Here is an 8925-nt window from a genome sequence, read left to right as displayed (position 1 = left end):
TGCCCAAGTACTGCGAGAAATCTGTCTGTGTATGATCAATCTTAGAAGCTTGACTAGGACCTACATTAACAAAATATTCATTAAAACAGCATGCTACATCTTTAGGATCACAAAACGTTTGTCCATTATTCGTAATTTGAGATGTTGACACCTTCTTTTGCTTACCAATGACGTCATTAATAACCTTCCAAGTGGCTGACATATCTCCAGTAGCATTTTCAAAAGCTTCCGTATAATACATTCTGCGGGAAAGCCTGATAATCTGTGTAAGTTTATTTCTGTATATTTTATATCGATTAACATTATCATTATCAGGATGGCGTAAACTATTTCTAAATAAAACATTTCTTTTCTTAATGGAGCGAAAAATTCCCTTTGTTATCCACGGATTTTTGATTTTTTTATTGTTTTTCTTTTCAATTGTGGGGATATGTTTGTTAAAATAAGAAAGGAATATATTCCAGAAGGTGTCATAAGCAATGTTTGGGTCTGCAGAAATTAATACATCATCCCATGTTTCCGTGATTAAATCATCGTTGAGTAATGATATATTTTCTAGTGTGAATTTCCGCTTCTTCTTACATTCTTTCTGCTTAACATGAGAATTCTGTGTGTCGCCACAAATGAAAAATATGGGTAAATGGTCAGAGATTTCACTATACAAAAGACCAGATTTCGAATAATCTGTGTCAATATTCGTAAAAATATTATCGATCAACGTTGATGAAGTGACAGTAATTCTCGAAGGCTTATCAATTGTAATATTACAAAAATTTGCTTGCAGAATATTGCAAAATTTATTTCTAAGAATGTGCTCTTCTTTCAAGAGATCAATGTTAAAATCACCCATAATATATACATCTTTGTTTTCTTGATTAATCAACTCTAATAAGACATCAAAATTATCCAAAAATGAATTACTATCTGTATGAGGGGGCCTGTACATTACACAAAGTATTATATTTTTTCTATTATACATATTAATTTCAACACATGTGCAATCAAATTCATTTCCATTGTACATCAAATCAGGCCTTTCTTTATACGATAATATGTGTGATAGGAACAGGGCGACTCCGCCTCCTCGTCCGCATTTTCTATCAGAACGGACAACAGAATACCCATCAATGTCATATAAAGGGGGAGATTTGTCGTTTAGCCATGTTTCTGTGATGCCAATAGCAGAAAATTTCATATTTATCGTAGACAATAATAATTGCATATTTTCAAAATTTCTTAACAGACTGCGGGCATTGACATGTAGTAAACTGAAAGAATGCTCATTATTAATAAATTCTGAATTGAACTCGTCAGGCAAATAATATCGACACTGGACATTTTTATCTAAACATGGATTAAATTCATCCATATTTCAAAGGAGGACAACATATTATGGACCATGACGTTACCATCAGCATTTGTTTAAAAGTTGCCGAAAGCAGACAAGAAGAGAAGGAAGGAATATAGCAAGTCATACAGAGTGTAAATTGTTTACGAAGTATACTCTCAAGAGTAGTGGCCGCATCGGACAGGTGAGATGTCACAGTAAAGATCATTGCTACATCAACTCTCCCTGTACATTATATAAAATAAAGTCAAAATATATTTGGAAATATTCTATTTACATTGGTAAGCCTGTACACAGCATGATATTTGATTACACAAGAACACATGGATATTCATATTTGCCGTGGTGCAGACTTAGAGGTCGTCAGAGAAAGAAAGGCAGAGAGGAGGATGATCGGAGAAAAAGAGAAATAGACATAAAGAAACATGATTGTGATGTAATGAATTAAACAAGAGATATTGAGAAGCATTATTATAGTACATACATGCTGGAGACTGTAGTGACCTAACTGGAGGAAAGGAAGATGTGCGGGACTCCAGTTCGGTTCCTCCATTTCCCGGCAAAGAAGCGAAGCTTCACACCGTTCTTGTACAGCTCGATGGGATATGAGTCTGCGGCACGACAGCTCTCCACATAAAATATCTTTGAGTTTGGTGGGATCTTGGGTATCCAGGCATTCCTTGAGTTCATCAAAATTAGTTAATGGGCCTCCCCATGTTTTCATTTCTGTGACAGACAGCCTGGCCTATATGCATATACTCTAACTGCTTCATGTGCTTGGGCCATAACTTAAAATTTTCGATTTGGAAGAGAGAACTGGAAATATCTTATATAAAGTAAAACAACCCACATTAATTACCTCAGCTTTATATGGACTTTCAGTCAGAGACAGTGAGATGATGACTTTACCATGATGCCATATGAGGAATATTACAACTTGTACATAACATTTTCTCCTCATAGAACTGGTTGAATCACCCAAATGGCATCAAATTCCCCATCAAACCTGAGTACTCTATTGCTTTGTTAAAGTACTGCAATTATAGGCCTACATGGTAGGGAAAAGCAGGCATGAGAAATAAAGGACCAAGAGGTGATAGTGAAATACCAAAACAAGGCTAAAAGATGAAAAAATGACTGAGTTATGGTAAAAATGTGTTTTCTGGGCAAAACGGCAGATACAATGTACATCACATAATCAAAACATTGCCTTAATTTTGTGCTGTCCATATGTCATAAAAGGCTTATTCAAGTCATTTTAAAACTTTGTACACCTACAGTAGAACTACACGCTTTTGACTATTGACAAAAGGGCTAATGACCAAATGTCAAAGGGATGGTACACTATTGGTGGAGATGAGAATTGGGCTTCTAACTTTTTGCGAGATACCAAGAAAACATTTGTGATATAGTACAGAGCATACCATTTTAAGAGGAATTCAAAGTTTATTTGATGAAAATTGGGTTTGAAATGACTGAAACATCCACGAACAAAGTAAAACAAAGCGATTGTACTAAAGTGTGGGTCCCATACTTTACAGTTGTATTAGAATTGCTCTTTTTTTGGATATTTCAACCATTTCAAAACCAATTTTCACCAAAAAAAAAACAAAAAACAGCAACATTGAATTCCCCATAGAATTACGTGCTCTTTCATATTTCATAAGGGTTTTCACATTATGTCTCAAAAAAAAAATGTTAGAAACCTGAAATTAGGTCTCATCCAAAACTGTATACGATCCCTTTCATGGGCACTATAGCAGATACAGAATTGTCGCACTGGTTCCACAGTTACCATGCATCCTGAATGCACCAGCCATACGCCATGCAGTTTCTGCATGACACATCATGTAAATTATCTATATATTTCTTGCTGTATTGTTGGCAGAAAGCACAAGATTGATCGCTAGAACTTGTTATTGAGAGTATGGTAGTTAACATGACCTGAAAAGAAAAAAAAAAAACAGAAAAAAGTGCAAAAAAATGCGGTTGGGGTAGATGTTAAGGAAAAGGAAAATTTAAAAAAGGTTAGTATCACGTGGAAGATTAGGGTTCACACTGAAATTATCAGTATATTCCATATCCTTGACCCTTAAAATATGGGGTTAGACAACGAAATCATCACAGTAGACCAAAAAATAGCCGAGTTATAGCCAAAAATGAAAAAAAAAAAAATACGCCGGAACGGCGGCCATCTTGGATTTTATACGATTTCGGGCGGGGCACCCCGGATTTCGCTTTTTTTTTTTCGTTCCTTTTTTCATCAAAAATGGTGTTAGTAGGCACAAAGTCATCAAACTAAGGTTTTATGAGCAAGTTCTGAAAATGTCATCCTCTATACTCCACCTGTAGCAAAAAATAGGACAAGAAAGGGCCTCTAACGTTATGATATGTCTAATAGCGGAAGAATGGGCATAAAGATCGTGATGTGGCGTATTTCATCCATTCGATTGTTCATTTCGCCGAAGATGATTCGAACTATTTACACGCCCCTATTCATTCAAAGGCTTGTGAATTTCTCAACAATCAGATAAATACTGGGAGAACGACTTAAAAATGCAGAATAATACATAACACTTTTACAAAGGAAACAGACACGAAAACATCGTTATCCATACAAGATCACCACCCTCTTCTCCCCGGCGCGCCGGGGAGATTACTACGCCAGCTGTACGCCGCGGCGTAATACTGCCACAATCTTGACACTCTTCCATTTTTCACCAAAGGTACGGATACATAGTACATAAGTCCAATAATTCAATAGTTCAAAGGCAACATTCGAAAGATCAATTTATACTCTCCAGTCGTTCATCAAAACGTCGAGGTGTCCCAATGTAGAGAATTATGCATACAGTGTACATGCATTGACAAACACGAACAGCATTAGTCTAGTTTCACAATACCTTTTAGATCCCCGCAAAATGTGTAATTCTTTGGCGGTACAAAACAAACGTCGCTGAGTTCTGCTCCACAACAAAATAAGCCTGATCAGAGAAATAACCACACAGCACCACGCGCCTCGATGAGCTTCGTAGCCTGTGTTTGACGCTAATCTTTGTGGTGGCTTTACGGAGTGCGATCAGTGTAGAGATGAAGGCTTTGGGTTCCGTTTCCTAGGGCAACCAAAGGAACGGCAATTATGTTTGGGCAACTGCATGGGAAAGGGCTGGGGTGGGAGATTTGCGCATGAGCATACACATCACTGCCATTATTGTCAAGCTGCAAATTTTCATGAATTATCTTGTATTGTGTGCACGTTATACAGCATTATTTTATACAATGAGGGACACTGAGCAAACAAACGTGCATACCCCGCATATCAGCAATGATCAGTGGGTATAAAGTGGCGGTAATTTGTGGTGGTGGTGTTTATATTTTATGTGCATTACATATTTCATGACCTTTTTGTGCATCGTCCGATCTTTCCAAAATAAAAGCCATGACGAAATGACGTTATCTTCATCACACCCTGCATTTTACATGGCTGATCAACTATCCTGCAGAATGCGCCCCATGGACAGACGCAGGAAACCCTGAAAGATTTAGCAGTGTTACGTTTACTAAGACTGCTATCATACCATGTGATATACCTAATGTGACAAACACTGATATCCTCCTTTTGTCACTTCTATTGATAACATTAGTTTGCAGGAATGTCTGTTACTGTGAAAAAGTGCATCTTCCGGTTCGCCTTAACATCTAATGTTTCGACAATCCGTTGGGGTTACACCCCTTTCCGGGGTCAAAATGACTCGGAATTTGGTCATGAAGACCCGGAATGGGGTCACCCTGACCCAATTCATGACTCTGAATGGAGTCATATCTGACCCCATTCCTTGTCATTTCTGACCCGGAACGGGATGTGACCCCAACGGACCCTTTCAGTCGATACCTTTCAGTCGATAATCCAACAAGTAGATTACGACATGCAGCTATACATATACTCAAATATGCTTTAGTTGGGTCTAAACATACTGTAAACGATTCCTGTCTTGGATTCGGCTTGGATTAAAGTCGCGATTCACTGTGAGCTATATGTTTACATTCTTTGAGAGAAGACACACATACATAGACAAAAAATGAATAAAATCACTGCGCGCCTCGAAGCGCTTTGGGATCTGCTCGGTCACCATAACAAAGTTTTGAAATAATAGAGAAACAATAAAAATGGATGTATTATTACTTAGCTTCGCTAACCGGTAGCTTCTATAATTGCCTCCCCGATCACGCATTTTCTTAAACAATCTTTCCGAACTTGCGTTTTACCAAAAGCCTGGAAATGCGCACGAGTTACCCCCATTCATATAGAGGGGTGATAAAACGTGCATGGAAAAATCATCGCCCAATTTCTGTTCTACCTACCCTTGCCAAGATAATGGAAAAAGCAGTTTATGACCAAGTTGTGAAGTATTTGACAAAAAAATAACATTTTAACGGATTGTCAATCGGGTTAAAGGGCTATGCTGTGATTGCATTCCACAGAAACCGCCCTTCACAAAAACTGGATAAAGAAATCGATAATGGCAGATGAATGAAAAGCTAGTCGGTCTTGTTTATGATCAATCTTCAAAGACACAGTTGACCATGAAATTTTACTAGAAAAATAAGAAATGAGCGGTTTTAATGAAAATGCAATATAATGGTTTTGGAGTTATGTCCAGCAGGATAGACGGCTTTTACTTCCATAAAATGGTTATATCCAATGAAAGGAGTATTACAAGCTATTACATGCGGAGTGCCGCAAGGATGAAGGCCCGCTGATGTACAGTAGTTGACTTGTCAAGTGGGAGCCATGGATTAGCATTATGTGCAGATGATACTTATAAGTTCGTGTAATCCAAAGAGCCAAGAGAAATTGAAATACAGTCGAACTAAGAGTAACTGAAATCATTTATTTATTTCCATATCCCAATAATACAAAATTATTGCTACGTAAGATTAACATTTTGTACAAGAATGCGGGAGTGTCATAAAGTAAATACAAACAATAGTATAACAAAAGTGTTGGAATGCAAACACAACTGCAACTTCAAGCACATAATATGAACCCACGTGATAACTAATATACAAATAATTTGATTTCATGAAATCACTTTGAGATGAAACAGCACTCAGTGTATAGTTTAGTAACAAATATGGAGGGAACTTGCATAAGAAGCATAGATGTACAATTAGCAAGTTCCCCGAGTAAGAATAGAGGGGAAAAATATGCATAGTTAAGTGCGTATATTTCCAAATAAACGGATTATCAAATTGGTTAAATGAAAATAGGCTTATGGTTAATTCAAATAAATGTGAAGGAATTTTTCCTGCTATGGAATCCATTGCACAATGTCGCATTTATTACTGGCAATGAGATAAAAAGAAAAGTTTCTTCAGCAAATAGGAGTAGTTATCGACCAAAATCTTTCCTGGAATATTTATATAGAATATGTTGAAAGGGTTGCGTCAATCCATCAACCAGCGGACTGCCTTAGTATTCTTTGTATCAGTTATACGATAATGCAATTTTGATTATCGCAGTTCCGTTTGGTCAAATGGCTCTAAATCCTGTATATTTTAAACGATTACAAATATTGCAAAATAAGTCGCTTCGTGTAGTGATGAATGTAAATTACAAATTTCCATTGAATAATTTGTACCTTAAGATCAGAAAGGCTTCAGGTTTGTTGGTCTAAACTTGTTGCACGTATGTATCGAGCAATTCGTAAGCTTTGTCCGTCTTACCTTTTTCCGTTTTCGAGAACCTGTGTATTGTACACGATCTGGTCCGAGGAAATTATATCTCGCACGACCACAGACGAATTTTTAATGGTAAACAAGCCCTCACGTACCGAGGAACGAAACTTTGAAATAAACTCGATTACACCCAGAGTCCACACCTGTATCAAATGCATCATTAATAAACGCCATTTGAATGACGATTCTGCTCGTGTGAATCGATCTACAAATCTACATTCTACACAAAATATACACCAAATGAAATCCTCTATTGGTTACTATTATATTAATGTTTACTTGTTATCATACCATAAACAATCTTTCTTTAGCTCCCCCTTCTATTCTTGCTTCTCTTTCTTTTGTTTGTTAAGTGAATGTTTGAGATTTTTTTTTTTTTTTTTTTTTTTTTTTGGTGTATTACAAGGCCCGGCCTTACTCGTATTATGGTACAGGTTTTATTTTGATATGAGTATTGATATGTATTATCATAGTATTTACTTTTCGTGTGCGTGTAAAGATAAGTTATTTTGTTTTCAATGAAACTATGTTGAATGTACATGCTTGTTTATTTTGAATGTACGGCAAGGACCCTTTTTAAGATCAATCTAACTTTGGCTGAAGAGGGCAATCCTTCCCATGAATGGAGAATGAGTAAATAGATTAGGTAAGATTCAACCGAGCTTATTTATAAAAGCTTGGTGTCCACATTATTTGAATGTCTAGAGTTCAATGATATGATGTGTGAATAGCAACAAAAAGGATATGTAAAATGAGGGCAAGAAAGGGCCTCCATTATGTTTCAAGCGAAAAGAATGTATGGGCATGAAGGTCGTGATGTGATATTTCATCCGATTGATTATTCGATTCGTATAAGATGATACGAACTATTTATATGCCCCTACACAATCATGCTTGTGAATTTCTCAACCGTTCCGACAATGAGATAAATACTTGGAAAACGACTTATTTCAGCGCAGAGTATATAGATAAGTATTTTAAGAAGCAAACAGACACACATACACACACACACACACACACACTCGCACACGCACACGCACAAATCATCACATGATACATCTTGTGATCCATTCAAGATCACCACAATCTTGTCCCCTTCATATACCACCACAATCTCGGCATGCATTACAGGATACAGAATGTAATGCATGAGTCCGATGATACATGTAGTTCAAAAGCAACATTCGAAAGATCATTACCCTCCAGCCGTTCATCAAAATATCGGTAAGTTTATTATAGAGAATAGGTATACCACCGACAAACACGTACGTTATTAGTGTATAAATATAATTTTCACCGTACCTTTCAGATCTCTGCAATTTATGTAGTTCTTTCTAATTGGAAATCAAGCAATCGTCATTGAGTTCGGCTCCACAACAAAATGAGCACAAAATGAGCGTGGATGAGAGAAGTAGGCCTCACTCAGCGCAATGAGTTTTTAATGAGGTGTTTGTCCAAAGCTCCTTAGTGGCTTTGCAGAGTGCGATCATGGACGTGTAGAGATCAATGCCGAGATTCCACTTCCCTGGGTCAATCTTTGAACTAACAACTAATGGATATTATGTCTGGGCGATCGCGGGGAACGATGGGGGGAGTGAAATATGCGCATTCTTCACTGTCCTTTCCAAGAGGACAATTTCATCTCTCGTATCTGTGCGCACATCATAAGGACTTTACCGTGTTCGTCGTCTGATTCTACTCAAGTTAGGGCCTGTGCATCGAATTCCACTTAAGTTTGTCTTTCATATTAAGACTTAAATATGTGAAAAGATAGTGAGAACATTTTCATGTAAATTTTGAATTTTTATTAACAAAGTTTCGCATTCGGAATGCTTCTC

Source organism: Diadema setosum, unplaced genomic scaffold (genome assembly GCF_964275005.1).
Source record: "Diadema setosum unplaced genomic scaffold, eeDiaSeto1 scaffold_63, whole genome shotgun sequence".
Lineage (NCBI taxonomy): Eukaryota > Metazoa > Echinodermata > Echinoidea > Diadematoida > Diadematidae > Diadema > Diadema setosum.
This window is presented reverse-complemented; position numbering follows the sequence as displayed.